Raw genomic sequence first — 20,740 nt, forward strand, 5'->3', positions numbered from 1 at the left:
GAAAGCAGAAACTCACTGTTCCAGAGGCGGTATCGAGAGGTAAGTGAAGTCTTTGCTGTCCCTGAGACTCAGTGAACAGGAGGCAAGCTCTTTTACAAGCCCTTGGAGATACTCAGCACAAGTGGAGAAAGCTCAGCCTAGTCCTTTCACTGCCCAAGGCAGAAGCAGCAACTGCAGGCCAACCCAACAAAGCAAAGGAGCAGTATTCCTTCTGGCAGATCTTCCGGTTCTTCTTCCTGGCAGGTTGCTTGATTCCAGCGAGTTCTCTGAAGTCTTTTATCTCCTTGAGACATCCAACAGGAGGCACGCTCTACTTCTAGCCCTTCGAGAAAACTCTAACAGCAGGATGATGAAAGTACAATCTAGTCCTTTCCCTCCCCAAGACAGAAGCAGCAAGCAGCAGGCCAACAAAGCAGAGCATGCAGCAAAGGGGCAGTTCCTCCTGACAGCTTCCTGAAAGGTTCCTTAGCAGCAGTCATCTAAATATCTGGGGTCTGGGCCCCAATGTTTATACTCAGTTTATCTTTGTTCGTTTGGGCAGACAGTGTCTGTGCTCAGCCCAAACTATGCAGCCCAGGTCTATTCAGCCTAGCCCTGACTCATCCAGGAAAGGCAGAACACACTTTGACCCCCATCCCAGTAGCTGTCTACAGTAAATGCACATCCCCAACCCCTGTCACTCCAAAACCAGACAGTAAATACACAACCCTGCAGGGGGCACAGAGGATGGCTAAGCAAGAAAATATCTACTTTCTAAAAGTGGTATTTTCAAACACAGAACATAAAAATCATCTTTACTAAAAGATGCATTTCTACATTCTGAGTTCAGGCATACTAAACTCCATTTCTCTATCTTGTTCCAATGGGCAGATATAATCAAAACCTTTGAAGGGCTGCTTTGGTGGGTGGCACAACCAATGCTGCAGGCCCACTAGCAGCATTTCACTATACTAGGGACTGAAAGGTAAATCAAATAAGCCAAACATGGAAACACCAATCCATAAAAACAATTTACACAGAGAGCATATGCACTTTAGCAGTGGTAAAGTGCCCAGATTTCTAAAACCAACAAAACCAGGGTCAAAACGGGAGGCCAAAAGGCAAAAAGTATGGGGGTAAACCCTCTGAAAAAGCCAATTTTAACAGTATTCTGAAATGCTTATCACATATTTCTCTAGTAAACCCTGACTGCTGTTTGCCACGCTACCAGGACTGAGCAAAATAATTATTAGTGTGAATCCAAGGACCATCTTTGGGTTATTGTGATAGTTATTGTGATAGTGTTACATGGTGAGGTCTAACACCCACACCACATAATGCATGTGTACACAACTCTAAAGCCTTTTGAGGCTTAGTTCATGATTCATAAGATTGCAAAATAACACAAAAAAGTGCCTGATTTGAACTTCTGACAAGACTTATTCGTCTCAATTAGTCTTTTAGTAACTGCAAGAGCTTGATGTGGATTTTCTTGGGCTACCAGTCCACCCTGGAAGGCCAATAAATGCCATCTGTTACCAAGGCAGGCACTCCCACACTTCTGCATTATGGCTCACCAAGACAACTGTGGCAAGTTTGGTTTTATTTATGATAGATGGTTGTCTGTGTGTGTAATGGTGGGATATAACTTTCATTATACTTTCCTACAAAGACTCAAACTATAGTTATTGTAACACATTTGCACTGTCTAGACACAGGTTTCTCTCTACATACTTTGGCTGGCAGTTTGCACAACTTTGTATCCCTTACCTCATAATTGCCATTATATTGCCCTAACTGCATCTTGTCATCAATTTCTTTTTTTTCTAGGTACCTCCTGTGGGGAACAGCGTTTACAACGCTGTCTCCTCAACGTGATTTCTTTACAACATGGTTGTTACAACGACTGCATTGTTACCGCGCGTACCATTTCATCTCAAGTCGTTTCAACGACTTGCTGTAGGGGGCGCGCTGTTGTTGGATTTACAATCCTACACCTTCCCTGCTGTTGCACAAACTGGAGTAGGAATAGTAAATAATAATGTTCCTAAGTCCACTGCGCCCCCTACACCAAGTCGTTGAAACGACTTGTGATGTAATGGTTCGCGTTAAAACAACATGGTTGTTGTAACAACCGTATTGTAATAGAATGCGTGAACAACGCATTACTTGTAAAGAGCCATATTCACCTCCTGCAGTAAGGGAGGGGAGTACTCTCTATCCGCCCCCATCCCCTATGGATTGAGGTATTTTCCTAACACAATTGTTAAACTAAGAAATGCGACATAATATGCAGACTCTATATTAAACACACAAAAGTTGGCATGTTTTTCATTTTGTTCTGTGAATTTTTCCCAAATACATTTAGCCGGTTTGACCTACCAAAAATTGTCAGGGAAAAACACTGAGGTGTGATAGTTAGCACACAAATCAGAATGTTGATTGTTTTCCTTTGCTCATCAGAAAATTGGATTCATGTGTTTTTATTCATGAAGCAAAGACGTGCGAACATAAGCTTTCTTATAAATGCAATGCAATTGCTGACAATTTGCCAAGGGCACATGTTTTGCAATATTTTGCAGTGTATGGATTTTAAGCATAACACCTAAAATGTGAACCTCGTGTTTTGACTTCTTTTCATCATGATGTCTTTTAATGTTATACACTTTATCCATGCTACTGCAGAATGTTCAGTAAAGGGACACTATTCCCAGATTCCGTATTGTTATATCCCAAGATGATGCTTCATTATGGCATTTTCTTACTAGGAGAACTGGGGACGCTTTTGTATACCAAAACGACAGAGCTAATGGTTTTGGCAATGCTTGTTTCTTCTCCTCCCCCTTCAATTACCTGCATGTTCACTGACATGATGCGGTAGCTTATCCCCGGTGCACTCTCTGACTTCCTGCATTTTATAAAGAAAAAACTAAGGGGCAGAATTATAACGGACTTGCGCCACTTTTACGCCGCCGTTGCGTCACTTTTGTGATGCAGCGGCGGCGTAAACCCTGCGCCATGTTGCGCCCCAATTACAACGTGACGCATCTAGGGAGATGCGTCACGCTGTACAGCTTGCGCCACATGTGGGCGTACCTGCACAGGGGGGGGGGGCGTTCCGGCGCAGGAACGACTCCGAAAAGTGGCTGAGTGAAATCTACAAGATTTCACTCAGTCACTTTTCCGGCCATGCTGCGTCAAAACCCTGCGCCTGCTTGAAGCAGGCGTAAGGATTGACGCAGCATTGTAACGATAGGGCACCCCCGAGCCTTGCTGGAGCTGCCTCGCACTTGCGACGCAACTCCAGCAATGCGCCAACCTTCCGCCATCAGATGCGTCACGCATCTGTTTATCCTTGCGCCACGATGCGCTGCATTGTAAATGCGGCGCATCTATTGTGGCGCAAGGGTAAACTTTCGTGACGCATCTTCCCTGGCGAATCCATGCTGATTTGCAGGGATGCGCCAGGGAACATAAATCTGCCCCCAAATTAGTACTAAATGCCATCTCTAGGTTCCTCTTTTCAAAGTTCGGGCACCTCCAAAAACTTTTAAAATATTTCGCGCATTTAATCACTACTTATAGAAATGTGGGACAACTCAAGTTGAAGAAAGGCTACTGCTTACTGTGTTTTTTCAGACTTAGCCACCCCCAGAAAAAAGCTTTATTAACTAAACATTTCAAAAGTTAGCTATTTTTGTGTGACCCCTGACCTGAAATTCAATGTGGGCCTGATGAATGGGATACCGGAAGTAGTTAGCATAGGGAAGCAGTGGTGGGTGGGGTAGAACATTTCCAATAAGCACTCCCGTTAAGCTACTCTGTTTTTCTTCTCGAGTAAAAACGGATTTTATTAAAATGCTGATAATATAACCACATAACTTTATAAAGTGAACACCACAAACTGTACTGTTTTTTCATCTTAATAGATGTAACTACTACCCAACTCAGTTAGGCTTATTATAAAAACTACAGAAGAATAAACAGCTTTGTCAGCTCTGCCAGCTTTTGTAGCTTTGCTCTGTTGGTTTCTTGACAGTTGTTCAGCACACTGAGCTATCCTTCGAGGTGTGGAAACAGCTGAAATGCAACTATTCCATAGAAATAGAGGTCCTTAGTAGAACAGGCTACTAATTGGGTTTCCACCGCTAATTGGGCTCTCACCACTCGTCTGACAAATGCAGAGATTTCTAAATTGCAAGGAAAAAAAACGCAAGAACGAAAGGGTTTGCTAAAGAGATTGCAGAAATTCTTGTGGATGAAAACTTGTTTTCTAACCAAGTCCCAAACACAAACATGATAGTCGCCTCTTTATCTGACACTTGCCCAAAGTGGCATTTTTCAGGCTAGGACTGTAAGTGTGACATTATTCTACAACTGGGCCATGCTCATGACGTTTGTACTATTTCAATGCAGTGCATGAGGGAAGAAGTGAGATACTGAGGGGAGGTAGGTTGTGGTACTTCAAGAAATATTTTTAACAATTCAAGGTACCTGAAATAAATGGTAACTCGAAGACATGCAGACTGCTCCCTCAGAGTGAGCATAGTGGTTGATACGGGATCAGTGGTACATGCATCCTGCATCACAATCCACTTGCAGCTGTGATGTGGCTTCCTTTTAGACTGCACAAAATGCCACTAGTAGTAGCAAGTAATTTAGCCCTCATATTGTGCTAGAAGGGTCTGTGTTTAGCAATGGGTAGCCTAGTGTGGAGATATGAGTAATATGCACTGCTCAATCTGTCTCTCTCAGGAGTCTCAGAAAAGAACATAGAAAACAAAACGGATGTCAGTCAATTACATCTTTAATCTGCTGCATTGGCTTGTTGGAGATGTGCATCTACTGTGAAACGACTGGATCCTTTCGTCCTGAAGAAAGGCATCTGACCCTTTTGGGTGACACAGGCTGAAACATGTCAACCGATCAATCGCCAGGTGCTTTAGACCTATAATTATCCAACTAAGCACCGCCCACTTTTGTAACCTTATCCCTTCCCTGTGAAAGTAAAAATAAACTACATAGGAGCGAAGGTATATTCGTGATAATTTTTTATTACTCCGAAACTCTTCCCACTCACGTCTGTCGCACACCAAACTCCTGGTGGAGGATGATGAACACCTGGAGAATGGGACACTCAGGTGCCAAGACCCTATGATGATTCATCCCACTTAATCAAATAAGCGGAGAACCAAGATATACCGCTGCTGTGACAGTGTGGCGGAGGGTCCAAAGCAGAAAATTTCCAAGAGACTCTGGAAAACGACCGAAGTGATTCATTTTTTTTAAAATTATATAAATATAGACATAACAAGGTACTGCACAACCACTGTAAGAGGCTAGGAGAGCTAGAAGCTTTGAATAGAGACAACCACACAGACACACACTTAAGGAAACATGCATGCGCACACGTACTTAAACATGTACACACATAGATACAGACGCATATGAAAGAAGTAACACTAGAAGTCTCCAGCAATAGACAGAGTCAACTGTGAACTGGCAGCACCAGTACAATTTACCTCAAATGCAGAGCTAGACAGCGTGCAGAAGGGGATATACCACGGCACGCACAGTGCCATGGTGGAAAAACTGAGCTAAAGGAAAGTAATACATGCCTTAAGGGATACCTTTGTACATCTCATTCAACGACATGCATTGTCTTGCGATGACTTGTATCACTGCTTGCCTCCCAGTTGCTGCAGGGGCGTAATGCAGGTCCGTCCAGCCCATGGTACTGAAGGCAGCCTAACCCTTCAGGAACCCCAACTGAGAAGAATGCCCTCATTTAACTGGAGGCTAATAAATATTAGCTTAGAGAGACTCAGGGCCCCCCTTCACATTGTGCATTGAGGCCCTTTCAATTCGCGTTACGCCACTGTTTTGCCTGTGTCTTGGAGGATGGCATGGGTCTGATGAAGCTCTAGGTACAGAGAGACCATTTTGTCTCCTGTTCAGAATATATTAAATGGTACTTAAATTGCTTGTCATTGTTTAAAGTGTGCCTAGAGGTCCGGCTGTCAGTCTACTGTTCTTATGAGGCCACAAACCAATGTTTTTCTTGCCTGGTAGGGCCTATGCCCCTGCTGTATGATGCATGTTTCAGGAGTCTCTTTTGTTTTTTGGTTCCATTTCTGGGTACCTTGGGACCTGCTGCAATAAAGAGTAATAAACATCAGCAAAGCCAATAGGTCTCGCCAATGCAAGAGCTATTGACTTTGCCAACATGTTTTAGCCAATGTGTACACCAGCATGGCTGCTGTTAAACATGGCTAAATATCAGTGGGGTAAAGGAGAGTGGTGTCATAAAGTGGAGTAGAGTGCAGCTTTATGTAGTGGCATAGAGTAGAGTTGAGAGGAGTGGAGTGACATGAAGTGGCGTGTCATGGAGTGGTGTGGAGTGGTTTAGAGGGAGTAGACTGTTGTAGAGTAGAAGGGTTTAGAGTGGAGTAGAATCAAGTTGCATAGAATGTTATAGAGTGGAGTAGCATTGAGTGTCATGGAGTGGTGTAGAGCAGAGTGGGTGTGAAATGAGTGGAGAAGAGTTGAGTGGCGTTGACTGGATTAGAGTGTCATACAGTGGAGAGGTATTGAGTGTTGTGGAATGGTGTAGAGTGGGGTGGATGCGAAACAAGTTTGTAAAAGTGGAGTAGAGTGCTGTAGAATAAAGTGGAGTATATTGTCATAGATGGGAGTGGCAAAGAGTGGAGTGGTATAGGAGAGTGGAATGGCAGAGAGTGGAGTAGAGTGTTGTAAAGTCAAGTTGCCTAGAGTAGAGTCGAGTGGCATGGAGTGCTATAGAGTGGAACGGCATACAGTGGAGTAGTGTCTTGGAATACAGTGGAGTAAAGTGGCATGAAGTGGCATAGAGGGAGTTGCAAAGAGCATTGTAGTGTGGAGTAATATTGTAGAGTGGAGTAGAGTAAAGTAGAGTGGAATAGAGTGGAGTAGAGAGGAATAGAGTGCTGTGGAGTTTAATGGAGTAGAGCATCATGGAGTGGAACATTGTAGAGTGTATTATCATGGAGTGGAGTGCTGTGGAGAGGAGTAGAGCAGCCTAGAGGGAAGTGACATAAAGTACAGTTGTGCAGAGCAGATTGTCATAGATAGCAGTGGCATAGAGTGCATTGGTTTCAAGTAAAGTGGTGTAAATTGCATTGATGTAGAGTGCAGTGACATAGAGTAGAGTGACATAGAGTGAAGTGGCATTAGGTAGAGTGGTACAGATAGAGTGCAGTGGCATTGACGAGATTGTTTCATAGTACAGTGAAGTGGCATAGAGTGGGTAAGCGCAGGGTAGAGAGGAGTGGTGCAGGCTAGAGTGCAGAGGTGTAGAGTAGAATGGCATAGAGTGCAGTGGCATGGAGTAGAGTGGTATAGAGTGCAGTGGCATGGAGTGCAGTGGTGTAGAATAGATTAGAGTGGTGTGGAGTGATGCAGAGTGCAGTGGCATAGAGTTTGGAGGCATAGGTTGCAGTAGAGTGGAGTAGAGTTGAGTTGTGCAGAGTAGAGTGCAGTGGCATTGAGTGCAGTGGCATAGGGTGCTGTGGCCCATAGTCAAGTGGTGCAGAGTAGGGCAGTGCAGAGTATAATGCAACAGCATAGAGCATTGCAGAGAAGTGAACAGAGGTGTAGAGTGCAGTGGTTGTGAGTAAGATGGTGTTGAGTGGATTGGCGTAGTGTGCTATTGTTCAGAGTAAAGTGAAGTGGTACAAGATAGAGTGTAGTGGCATAGAGTAGTGACATGGAGTGCAGTGGTGTAGAGTAGAGTGGTATAGAGTAGAGTGGCATAGAGTGCAGTAGCATAGAGTAGATTGTTTCAGAGTAAAGTGAAGTGTTGTAGAGTAGGAGTGGTGCAGGGTAGAGTGGAGTGGTGCAAGGTAGCGAGCAGTGGCATACAGTAGTGGTGCAGTGTGCATTGGTTTAGAGTGCAGTTGCATAGAGTACAGTTTTGCAGAGAGTGGAGTAGCTTAGAGTGGAGTGGTGCAGAGTACAGTGGAATGGCCTAGACTGGAGTGGTGTAGAGTGCAGAGGCAAAGAGTGTTATGGTGCATAGCAGAGTGGGGCTGAGTGCACTGGCATAGAGTAGAGTGGTGCAGAGTTTAGTACAGTGGCATAGAGTGCAGTGGTGCAGATAAGAGTGGTGCAGAGTAGAATGGCATAGAGTTCAGTAGCTGAGTGCAGTGGTGCACAGTAGAGTAGACTGGCATAGAGGGTAGTGGTGGAGAGTGTAGTGGCATAGAGTACATTGCTGTAGAGTGCTTTGGCTTACAGTGAGCTAGAGTAGAGTGGTGCAGAGTAGCATTCAGTAGCATAGAGTGGGGTCAATCAATCATTCTATCAGGGATTTATAAAGCACAGCAAATCAGCTGTGAGGGTCTCAAGGCGCTGGAGTAGCTCACCGCTTTGTGGTGATATGTTCATTCAAACAGCTAGTAGCAATTGGGTGGTCCGTAGATCCATGGGAAGATTGTTTCAAAATGTGGTCACCAGGTTTGAGAAGGAGTGTCCTTCGCTGTTGCTTCTGTGGACCCAGGGGCTGTCTGTGAAGAAGAGGGAGGCGGATCATAGGTGTTTGGTCAGGTGGTGAAAGGTCATGCATTTGTTGATGACTGCTGGTCCTTTATTGTGTTGGGCTATGTATGCAGGAGTTAACACCTTGAACCGGCATCTCTTCTGTATTGGGAGCCAGTGTAGCTTCCTGAGACCATGGTATGATGTGGGTCCGCCTGGGAAGATTAAGGATGAGTCTTGCCGATGAGTTTTGTATTGCCTGTAGTCTCTTCCATAGGTGTGCTATGAGTCCTACATAGAGTGTGTTCCCATAGTCCAGCCAGCTGGTGATGAAGGCCCGCATGACAGTCCTTTTAATGTTGACTGGGAGCTACCTGAAGATCTTGTGCAGCATGCGTAGGGTGTGGAAGCAGGCAGATGACATCTTGTTTACCTGTTTCTTCATAGATAGCTTGCTGTCTAATGAGATGCTGAGGTTATAGGTGTGGTCTGTCAGGGAGGACATAGAGTTCAGTGGCAGAGCGTGCATTGCTGCAGAGTAGTCGTTCATAGAGAGCAGCGATGTATAGTAGAGTTGCTTAGAGTGCATTGGCGTGGAGTACAATAGTGTAGAGTTGGGCAGAATGGATTGGCTTAGAGTGCATAGGTGTTGAGTAAAGCTGGTGCATTGTGCCTTGGCGTACAGTGCAGTGGTACAGAGTATAGTGAAGTCATACAGAGTAGAGTGCAGTGGCGCTGGGTAGAGTGGAGCTGAATGGAGTGTCAGCGATTGGAATGGCTCAGAGTGCAGTGGCACTGCGTAGCTTTCTTCGGAGTAGTGAAGTGGTGGTACACTTTAGAGTAAGTAGGATGGTTTAGGGTGAATTGGCATAGAGTTCACTGGTGTAGAATGGATTTGGTACAGAGTAGAGTGCATTGGTGTAGAGTGCAGTGGCATAGAGTTCAGTGCTGGAGAGTAGAGTAGCTTAAAGTGGCATGCCGCAGAATGGAGTGGTGCAGAGTAATTAAATTATCTTTATTGTTTGATTACTTAAAAACATAATTAAAAACGTGTTATTCATGTATACAAACAACATTTTAAAAGGCACATATTGATGCTGAAAGAGTGCAATGATCTTACTTAAAAATGGGTTATGATTAAAATGTCCAAAAATTGATTAATTGGCGGTGATGTTTGAAGCCTTAGATGCCAAAAGGGTCACAGCGTATTTTTTAAAATCTGGAAAGGGACAGCTAGACATATATCTTAAAAAAGTAATTTAAGGAGCTGTGAGCAATTATTATTGGGCGAGAAACAATGTTCGAATAAACAACACTGGATGATCAAGCGTTCATAAATTGATCAGAGGGCGGCATGATTGTGCAACCAGAGGCAAAGAGATTTACGGACCTGTTTTTCCCAAGTGTTTTTGCTGCTCTGGTAACAAATTTGGTGAACCGAATGTTCAGCTTCGTGTTTTTTGAGTTCATGACAGCTATTATGGCCTGTCGGCATGTAAGAGCTCCGAGTTGTTCCATTCATCCCACAGTAAGGTCCTTCTGTTGTTAAGCAATGCGGGACATGTGCAGGCTATGTGCTCCATTGCTTCATAGTGGTAGTCGCACTCACTACATTCGGTACTAACAATAAGGCACCGCCATTCAGGTAAATGCAGTAAAAAAGGCCATACTCCCATCCCCAGTGCCATAAACTTTAGCTTCCAAACAAGTGCAAACGTGCTTGATAAATAAGATGATTCGAAGTCAGAAAAAAAACGCCCAGGCGTGTTTCCTTCTAGACAGTTTTGCCCTGTCAGAATGAAAAGACCACAGCTGGACACTTCTCTTGATGACAGACTTTAACGCCTGCTGGGATGGCGTGGTGCAAAGTACAGTGTCGAATGGTGCAGAGGTGGATTGCAGAGTACTGTGGTATTAAGAGCATTGGCATAGAGTAGAGTGGTGTCGAGTAGAGAGACGTAGAGCAATGAGCATAGAGTGGAGTGGTGCAGAGTAGAGTGAAGTGACACAGTGTAGAGTGGCATGGAGTGGAGTGGCATAGTGTGGAGTGCTGCAAAGTAGACTGCAGTGATGTGGAGGGGTAAAGAGCATAGTGGTGTGGGGTGAACTGAAGAATGAATGGTGTGGTAGCATACTGCCTTTACAGACAACACAACTTCAGTTGAAATGACCATTACATTTACACAGACAGACGGTTTTACTGATAAAAGTATATGGCGCACAAACGATAATGTGAGAAAAATGTAATCACTTAAGGCCTGAGTCTAGAAGTCTGAGTACCACCAGACTCACGGGAGAGTGGCGCTGAAGACCAGCTAAAAGAGCACTGGTGGTCCTACGGCCCTATTACAAGTTGGGCAGTCGTACCACCCTGGGACTACTGATGGCGCTAGGAACTGTTGTTCCCTGGAGGTGGCGTAGTGGTCAGAGGCCACAATATGGTTGATGGGACCACCACGGTCCCGCCAAGCATATTACGAAGTTCCTCTCTGCTAGCAGTGTCATGGAGGTTCCTCCTCCATGTACACCGTGGCAGAGAGGAAACAAGGTGGCCCTACAGTACCCACTGTGTTTCTCTCCATGTGGATGCACACAGGGGGGCATACCATGTGCCCCCATGTGTGCATGGACACCAGTTGCTGCACGGCATGGACTTTCGAGTCCATGCCGTGCAGGAACCTTGTTGTGATGTCCCATTGCTGTGCCTTATTCAAAGGCACTGCGGCCTTTCCGAGAAGCACCGCCGCGGGACCGCCATACTGTCTGCCATACCGCCCACCCACCAGACCACTTTTAAGTCATAATCTGGCAGGCGGGCGGCAGAAAGTCTTGGTGGTTTGGGGGAGCAGCTGTGGTGTACCGCCCGCACTTGCACTGCCGAAATCCGTAATCAGGCCCTTAGTGTATTGATTTGTTTTGATTGTAAGAAAATATTTGTTTGCCCCGCAGTTCAGAATTACCAGATGATGTGAGTCATATATGTTTTTCTAATTCCGATATATTCTGAAATATCTGCACAGTTCATTTACAGACATATATATTTTGTTGTGCACTAGAAAAGCAAAATATGATTTTACAGCCTTCCTCAACCCCATCCCTAATAGCCAGAATTACTGCTGCATACATCTTCTCACTTTGAAGGTAGAGAAAAATAAGTAAACAACAAGCTAAGAACAAGATTTAAAGGTCTGTTTTTAGAAATTGAGCACTGGTGTAAGAATATAGTAAATAGGGTTTGGTCAACGTAAGGACCGCCTAAAACAAAAAAAAGCCAGCAAATAGAAAGCAAACAAATGTGAGTTACAAACCACAAAGCAAATTGTATGTACTCCCAGGGAAGCTTTCGGAATGCCCAAGAGATTGTTATCAAACCAGACTGCGGCACTGTCTGGTAAGTTGCAACCTCAAATGGCCCCTAGGCCGTCTTAGGATATCTTTGAAAAATCGAATTCTATTTGTCGAAGGCTTTTGAGCCCTGATGCCACTGTATTTCTGTACATTGGTTGCACTGCCCCTTTTAATGTCTTGTTTGCAAAACAAATCTATGTGTGACATTGCCTTTTTGACAGGCAACTGGCTCAATGCCCCTGCCTAGGCCCTGTACATCTTTGTGTTTAGCCTGCTTTGCTGCTCTTTGGCGCTGGGGAGCCTCGTGCTTGCATACTTATAGCTGGGTCTCCTGTGGCGTTTGAGTCAATGGGAAGTGGATAACATATTTCTTTATCTTGACTGCATTTTAGAGAATTTAATTTTTCTTTCCAATCCCAGCATGTGCAGTTCTTGGGTACCTGGTGCCCATAATGGGTACAGTCCTATGGTCTTCTTGCTTCTCCTTTTGAGGCTTGCCAGGTTTGGGGTATTCTCCTGTCCCTGATATATAGGACGCGGATTCTAACACTCTTACTTCTTTTGACTTGTTTTTACAAGGCAACATTATTTTTGCTTTGCTGTTTCTAAGCACCGTCTTTCATTACTGGTGCTATTTCAGTTATTGGTGCTCACTTTTTTTGCCCCCCGTTTCCTAGGTCTGCCTTGTATGTTCCAAAATAAAAGGGTCTGTTTTTTGGTGTTTTTGGTGTTTTTTGGCATTTCAGTTCACTGACATCCTATGACTTCTTCTCCTGTTTCCATTTGGGTCACCTCTAGCCTCCCCTTTGCTGCTGGTGCTAATGCAACTAGCAGAGGTTAAGTATGCGCTTGATGGCTGATGTGCGACCCTTTGTCTTTTCTGCTGGTGCCAGTCACTACTGAGCACTTCATGTTCACGTAGGGCCATTGAGTGCTGTTGTGGACTAGTCCAAATCTATGATGCTTTGTTCGTTGCCTCCAGTGTCCCTTACAGTAGGTTCACAGGTTCTGACATGGCTTTTTTCCTTGCTGAATGGGAAGTTCCTTTTAGATTGAAGATCTGTTATTTTCTTTCTCTTCGGACTGGCCATGCTCTCTTGGATTATTTAAGACCCTATCCACTGGAATGGCTTTAACTGCCGTCAGGCTTTAGGGGGCCAATTTACTAGTTTGTCATGCTGCTTTGGGCGTGAGGCAGAGAGCAGGACAGCATCGTGTCTTCCCATGCATTGGCACACTATCTGGCTGCCTAGCACTATAGTGCAAAGGTGTGTGCATGAGTCTAGCATAGGTTTTGTGCTGAAAAGGTATCCTTACATACAAAATACTGTGCTTAGACTTCTAAACTTCTCCCACTTTGTATGTGTGATGTACAGTACAGTACACATACACAGTTAGAAATGTTTGGAGAAAAGCAAAGATTTTTCATTCATTGCATCTGCATTGAGGAGGTGACATTTTTTGACACAAAACTCTCAATAAAAATGTAATCTGGGCTGCAAAGTCAGTAAAGATTAGGAATTCTCTTTTTTGTTGTTGATAGTGGATTGCCACACTTGTGAGCTTCCATATGTTTTAATATTTATCCATGTAGGATGCTGATTTCCTTACCTTCTTTTCTCTGTTCTCCTTTCTGGCTACCAGTCTCTCAATCTCATTAGGGATGGGACGTTTTTTATTTATTTCTTGTATACAGTGGCAAATCCTACCTAAGTCTCTTAAGTTTACGGTCAACTAGTTGTTGGTCTTTCCAATAGTCCATATGGTCTTTTAATTGCATGGTGTTTTTCACCGAATCTCTTCTAAGTGGCCTCTGGTCTTGCTGAGGTTGACCTGGAAGCTTGTGAGATTGTGACCTCTACTAATGATCTCTGTGTTCAGTGAAGTTTAATCACCACCTTGTCCTGTTTTGGGGGAACTATGGTGCTTCTTGGTACCTGTTTCCTCACTGTTTTTAACTGTGCTGTTGCTTCTTTTTACAAAAGTTCAGGATGGGCTCCTCTCTTCCTCGCCACATTATTAGGTTCTGCTGCAACATTTGGATATGTCTGAGTGATGAAGTGTCTTTAGAATCTTGACGATTCTTAGTTGATCTGTATTGGTTCCCGCCTTGAGAGTCTTTGTGGTATTGAATTAATTTGGATGGTTTCTAACTTTTTTGTTATTCCGAGGGATTTTTGTATCTTCTTACCCTCTACTTTGTTAGACTAATCCTGTTCTCTTTAACTACGACAAGGTGTCTTGAAAGGTTGTTTGGTCTTCTCTTGGCAGACTGGGTCCCTGTGTGCATGTTTCTCTTTCTTAGATGAACCAGGATTGCTTCTGGTGATTGCTTGATGTGTGCATTGCTTTCTAGGTGCTTCCCTTTAGTCTGTGGTCTTTTAGAGGTGTTTGTTGTATTAGTGTTGGCTTTTCATGTCATAGAGGAGATGTTTCGTTCTAGTAAGGACAAGAGCTACTTTCCATGCCCTCAGTATTTGATAGTGAGCTTGAGTTCCTACACTTTGTAATTGTTCAGTGACTCGCCTTTTGGTACTGGCGACTTTTTTTTGTTGATACTCTTCCTTTTGTTCTGGTATCCACTGTATGGCATCCTTGCCTTGGCACTTCAAGTCTCCATCCTTTTGACATGACCTGTAAGATTCAGTTACAGTGTGCTCCAGTTCCTCAAAGTTTAGTATTAGAACAGTGGTCCTTAAACGCAACAGTTGAGTAGATAGGATAATTATAGACTTGAATCAGTACTGTAATGCGAGTGTCCAGCCGGATAATCAATTTAATAAATCAAAAATGTCAAAGAACAAAAATACAAATGTAGCAATTACGTGGGACACAATCCTGCATCCTACATGAACACATGACAAATACATTTAGAACAAAAACATATGCGGCAAGTCGGGGTAGCTTGTGGAATATTGAGCACAATTTCTAACAAGCTTAGAGAAACTGCACTTTTTTATCATGTGAGATTAATGTGCAAACTGTTTACATTAGTCAGTTACCCAAAGGTTCAACATCATTGTCATGGTTGATGCCAGGGTATATGCTTGGGAGACTGCTTGGGGGTTCCCTCATGGCTCAAGGTTCTCTGGACTAAATAAATATATTGATTCTGTCTATGTTAGGGGTATAGCAGCTCCTGCTTTAGTCTAAGTGACATTTTGGTGTCTTTTAGTCTGTTTTTGATTCCTGCAACCACTCTGCTTTCTTTGTTTCTATGAAGGGCAATTGCTAATAATGGACCTCTTTCTACAGGTTGTCTGCTGGTTTTGGAATCTCTTCACCCTTGCCTGAATATATGTATCAGTTGTACCCATGTCTTGCAGTTGTTCTCTGAAAGTATTTTCTCTCTTTGCACAACCTGTGTTTCTTTGGTTTTAGTCACACATTTGGTGCACTTTGCTCAGCTGGGCTGGATATGTTTTGTCTCTTGTCTCTTGCTCCCCTACCCACTTGGGATCTGTGTCAGCCGCGACCCGTGCAGGTCAGAGCGGTGGGGCTGGGTTGGGGGGCAATTTGACAGACAACCACAAGGGAAAATGAAATAAATAATCAATTTTCCCCTGTCGGTGTCTGTCGAAATGCCCCCCCCCCAACCTCGTCCCACCGCTCTTACCTGCACGGGCCGCGGCTGGTCTGTGTTAGATAAGAGTCTTCTTATTTGGCACCTAGGGCTTAATTGATTGGAGAGCAGCGTTTTCAGAGAGCCCTGGGATTGATTGAAGTGTCTGAAGCCGGTTGTTCAGCATCTGTTCTGAGGTTGGTTTGTGACTTAATTTCTGTTCAGTTCTCCTATTTTCTGATAGCATTTAGATGTGGCTCATAAAGGTCTGTGACATTTTCCTTTTTCCCATTGGAGGGATTTTCCTTCCCTGTTCCTGTTCCTGTCTCTGAAGTTGTCTGACCCATAGTTGAGTGGTTCCTATGCTGGTGGTGCTCAAACATTCTTCTTTTTCTCTTGAGCTTTTCTGTGGGTCAGGCCATTGTTCTTCATGTCCTGAATGTACAGAGGGCAATAGCCCATGTTCCTGTCTTGGATGGTGGGCTGCAGTCATTGTGTTCCTATGTGTTGGGTTCTGTGGAACACGTGTTTAATTTTCAATGCATTGTTTCCGGTTCTAGGACGGACTGTGATTTCACTGAATTGTGCTGTGGTTTCTGTTCTTTCTTGTTGCTTTCCAAGAAGGTTGACAAGGCAGGGGCCTGTCTATCAGGGGTGGGGGGCTGGGAATTGCTTTATTTATGCAGGGTGGTTTCTTGGGCCACACATTCTACATTCATTCACCTCTGCTGGCTCCTGGTTAAGAGTGTCATGAAGTCTAGGTTTGATCAAAGCTTGTAACTTGCTGGAACTTTGTTCTCTTTTGAGTTTCTATGCATTAACAATTTAATGTGTACTTTCCCCAATTGGGTCTCACATGGTGTTTTTCGCAGTGTCTTTGTGCCCATTCAAAAGGCGCTGACTTAGTACTTCTTCTTATAATGGAGAAGAGGATGAGGAAGTGTTCCCAGAAGGGTAAAGGCCAGAATATTACCTGATAATCTTCATTACTCCTTCTACTTTATTAATATTCCTCACCTAAATTCCCTTTTCTCCGGATGGCTTCAAACTGAGGTTGGTGGTTTTATAACTAAAGAAGGTGGCATGCGGGTGGGCTTCTTTTATGGCTACTCCTCAGTATGTGAAAGGAGGAGTTGTTGGAGGCGGATTTATTTTTTTAAATGGAGAAGCCTGTCTTTGACGTGCAATACTTTGCATTGTAAGGAGTGGGCTAAGGGAGATAGCCCTGGAAGTATCAAATATTACTCATAAGGAATCAAGCCAATTACTAGTTCGATGACATTACAAATGTGTAAGCAGGTCCTCTAGAAAAACGTGGTCTCACAATTGCAGATTTTTGCACATCAATATGTTCCTCCAAGCGATCCATAATTTGGAGAATTTAACCATAAAATGTGTTTCTTACTCAAATGGACCAAAAGTTATTATAATTGTGGCACATATGTTGTGCTATGTTACCAGATTTGAAAAGCACTGCAAATACCTCAAAAGGTGGCCTTCTACTAAATATACACAAGAAAGATGTTGCACTGTGTTTGTGAGGCTACCAGTACATCGGCCTCACTGTTGTCCCGAGAGTTTCCATTCCATTTATCATCGTGTGGGTGTGGTGTTCTGTTCGCCGGCAGATGCTTGCTGCCTTGTGGAGGGAGCACAAAGTTGAGAGTTGTTTTTTCACTTCAGGAAATATTAGGAAAGCTTATCTGGTGTGCTGTCTCTTTACAACAATTTTTGGCTACGAGTAACCAGTGCAGCATTAGGTTTATAACTCCAATCTTACGTGGATGTGAAAGGACTCATGTGTCGGAGAGTGCTCGCATGAGGCGTGTACCACATATTTCACTCCCCGTTTCAGGTCAGATCCCAAATTTTGGGGATCAGAATGTGTGAACTTGAGACCCATTAACTGGCTTATTAGGTAGCGCTTTTGTGAAGGTCATGCCTATCACAAATTAAATTGTGAGGGCCGCAGTGAGGTTAATGCCATTGCATGTGTACCAGGTGGGAGCAGTGATTGGGCGCTTAGCAATCGCGACATTGGGGAACAGAGACTGTTGCCTGGAGACCCTAACGTTTGCACGTCCACCTTTATTGGCAGTAAGGGGTGAGATTACAGCATCCAGAGTGTTTTATGGTGACATCGGCGAGCTCCTTCATCATTGAAAGCTTGTGTGGTGCTACTGCGATGCTTATAGCAGAAACCGAGTTTGAGGGAGACATCGGAGAGCATTCTTCAGCAGAGGCTGGATTCCAGGCTATAGTAATGCCTATGCCCCTCAGCCACTCATTTTAGCAGTGCGGGATACCAGCACATGCACACTACACATGTATCTTTTGCCTGCTTTTGGTGAGAGGTGCACCCTTAATGACAGTTAAGGAGCCAAAATGGATCAGTTCCTCATAAGGTTAAGAGAACTGTCAGTCAAATGCAAGTTTGGTGAAATGATGGATGAGATAATTAGGAATCAACTCATTGTTCAGTGTATGAGCAGGAAGATGTAGGAAAGGTTATGGGCAGCAAAGGACCCTCTTTGAAGGATGCCACTGAGATAGCAAAGGTAGTGGAAGAGTTGGAGTATTGTATGAAGGAGCTGGAGAAGAAGGATACAATAGTGTCTGGGGATGTGGCGGTGGTTGAAGGTGAAATTGCTGCAACATCCAAGTTGTCAGTCAGGACGGGCAGTAGGACCACCAATAGCAGTAAAACGTTGAACGGGAACTGTAGCAGGTGTGGTAGTAGCTATCACTCATCTGAGGCTAAGAATTGCTAAGCCATTGGGAAGGAGTGGTGGAAAAAGGACACCTTCCTGAACAAAAACAACCATTGACCGCATTTTTCTCTTTCTGTGCAGCATGCATAGAAAGAGGAAAAAACAAGAAGAAATACAAGTATTTCCCCTCATTGAGGCATAGGATTCTGATGGATTCCAAGCTTTACAAAACTTTGTAAATCTGGAAATGTGTCTGGTTCTAAGGATGTTGTGTGGAAACACCTACAGCAACACCCATGGTATGCCAGTTTCACGCAGAGTAATGCGTGAAAGGGGCCCATACTTACAAGGCTATGAAAAGTCACGCAGGGTGGAAAAAAAAAGTCACGCACCGGCGACGCAATGGCCTTGTAAATGAGGCCCTCAATATTTTACAAACTAAGCAATCTCCGCAGTTGTCAGCGGTATTGAGTTTGTTGCTGTTAAAAGCTGTCCGCGGGATCTGAAATTGCTGTTCAAAAATGACATTTTGAAACACCAATGGTGACAGTGAAAAGTACATCATGCAGTACAGTATAGTGGTAGCACTTAAAAATGCATAATTTAAAGCAAATGAAAAATACTTTCAACTACTTTTTCTGCCAACAGTTTGTTACCAACTACTGCACAAATTGTTGCCGTGATCTGTTTTTGCAGGCATCTTAACAAAAAGTCAATGCTACTTTCTATGTGCTTTTTTTGATTGGATCAGTTAGCATGGAAACCATGCTAAAAAAACCAAGAGATTTCATGCAGGGTTAATACCACAGTGAGAAAGTCTTAACAAGGTGGCAGCTGTTAAGGGCACTTTTGCATCTGCATTGCCCATTTCACCTCAGGAGCTTGAGTCATACATACAGCCGCCTTCGCGTCCATCGATTTTCTCTCGACCTACTGAAATGTCAGCCATCATCACTCACGTTAAGGCGCACTACACTTAATAATTGACCAATGATTCTCGACAAAATGGACGCGCACGGTTCACAGAATTCCCTGAGCTGTACACCTGCAGCGTGGATACAAGTAGGAATTAAGTCACAATTAATGGATTGTTTCTTCTGTTAGGGGTGTATAAAGGGGTTTACCTATTTCTACCCTCCTTTCTGCTTTCCTCTCATATGTGGCTCCGTTGATTCAAGCAGGGGAGCCTTTGCTGTTCTTTTTTTTGAATATTTTTGTCCTTAAGCAGTCAGATAAAAATTGTCTTTGCTCGACGAAGCACATTAACTCCTTTTGCGGTTCCTAGAGGCTAAAGCTGGGGTTTGTGGTCTTTGAAGCGTATTGGTGCTGCTTATCAAAGGGGAGTGTTCATGTCAAAGGAAAGGAAAGCTCTAAAGATCCGGGTGCAATACTGAACATAGCCCGCGTACTCTGCCATGTGAAATCCGGGATTATGGTAACATATACAAAAGTAAAAACATTTGGAGAAAACAAAATTATGTTCAATATATATTCGATCAAATTACGTTATGATGGAAGTAGAAATGGGTTATTGTGACACGTGCAAAAAGAAAAAAGGTCAGGAGCAAGTCAAGGGAATGCTGAAACCCGACTTTAAAAAAAAGCATGAAAAGCTGTATGGGATATAGGTCTGGGATTAGGAGCTCTGGGGGAAATTGTATTTAAATATTTGCATTGGATACAAAAACAGTAGTGATTTATTGTAATGCTATGTTTATGCGTTAGATATAGAAGAGACGCATCCTTTTATACACTACACATCACACTATGGAGCATATTAGCAACGCTTTGCGATAAATATCGCAAAGCGCGCTTAGTGGTCATTTTTTTACCGCCGGCTATCGTTGGTTTTCATCGCGGAGATAGCGTGTTATTAGCAACGCGTAACTCCAAGGCAATAAAAAATCCAGCGATAGCGGCGAAATGCCTGACTATTGCTGGAAATCCAGCGATGAAATGTCAGCAATAGTGAAATCCTTGGTAATGACCCGAGGTGGTCTCAGCCTGACAATCCACCTCCCATTGGAAGAGATGGCTAAGTCAGGTTTCAAGCAGGCGTTACGAACCAGCGATAATCGCGGCTAGTGCGACTTTTATTATCGCAACGCGGGTTTGTGGCCGCATTGATAATAGGAGGAAGTTGTGTGAGCGACTGTTTTCATGGTGTTTCACGATGGCACCGCCTACTTTGCATCTCATTAGCGATGTAGATCGCTGAGATGCTTTGCGTTAGTATTTCGGCTGCTAACATGCGCTAATGCTCGTTAGCGCTGCCTTTGTGATAGGGCGATAATGATATTGCCGCTTTAGCGGGTAAAAGTGCCGCTAAAGCGGCGATACTGCCCTTGGTAATATGCCCCATGTAGCTGCTAACTTATTGTAGCCCTTTACCAAGGGTCTAGTTGCCAGATCTAAAACAGGCAGAAGGTGCTGGATTGCAATTTAACCAAACTTGCAGTCAAGCATGCTCTTTGCCTGTCGTGCTACGCAGTAAACAAATGGTGCAAACTGTGATATCTGTAGACCACCAAGGAAAATATTTAATTTTTGAACATAGTATTTTTATACTTAATTTTCAATAAACAGTGACATTTAGTAAAATTCTAAAGTGATGCAGGTGCTCATC

At 43.8% G+C, this 20,740-nt stretch overlaps 1 protein-coding gene across 4 annotated transcripts in view; it reads right to left on the reverse strand.

Annotated features, from left to right (window-relative positions):
- Positions 1 to 20,740, reverse strand: part of SPHKAP (SPHK1 interactor, AKAP domain containing) — a 1,519,974-nt gene that overhangs the window by 747,718 nt on the left and 751,516 nt on the right. The window lies entirely within an intron of this gene.

Source organism: Triturus cristatus, chromosome 11 (genome assembly GCF_964204655.1).
Source record: "Triturus cristatus chromosome 11, aTriCri1.1, whole genome shotgun sequence".
In the NCBI taxonomy this organism is placed as follows: domain Eukaryota; kingdom Metazoa; phylum Chordata; class Amphibia; order Caudata; family Salamandridae; genus Triturus; species Triturus cristatus.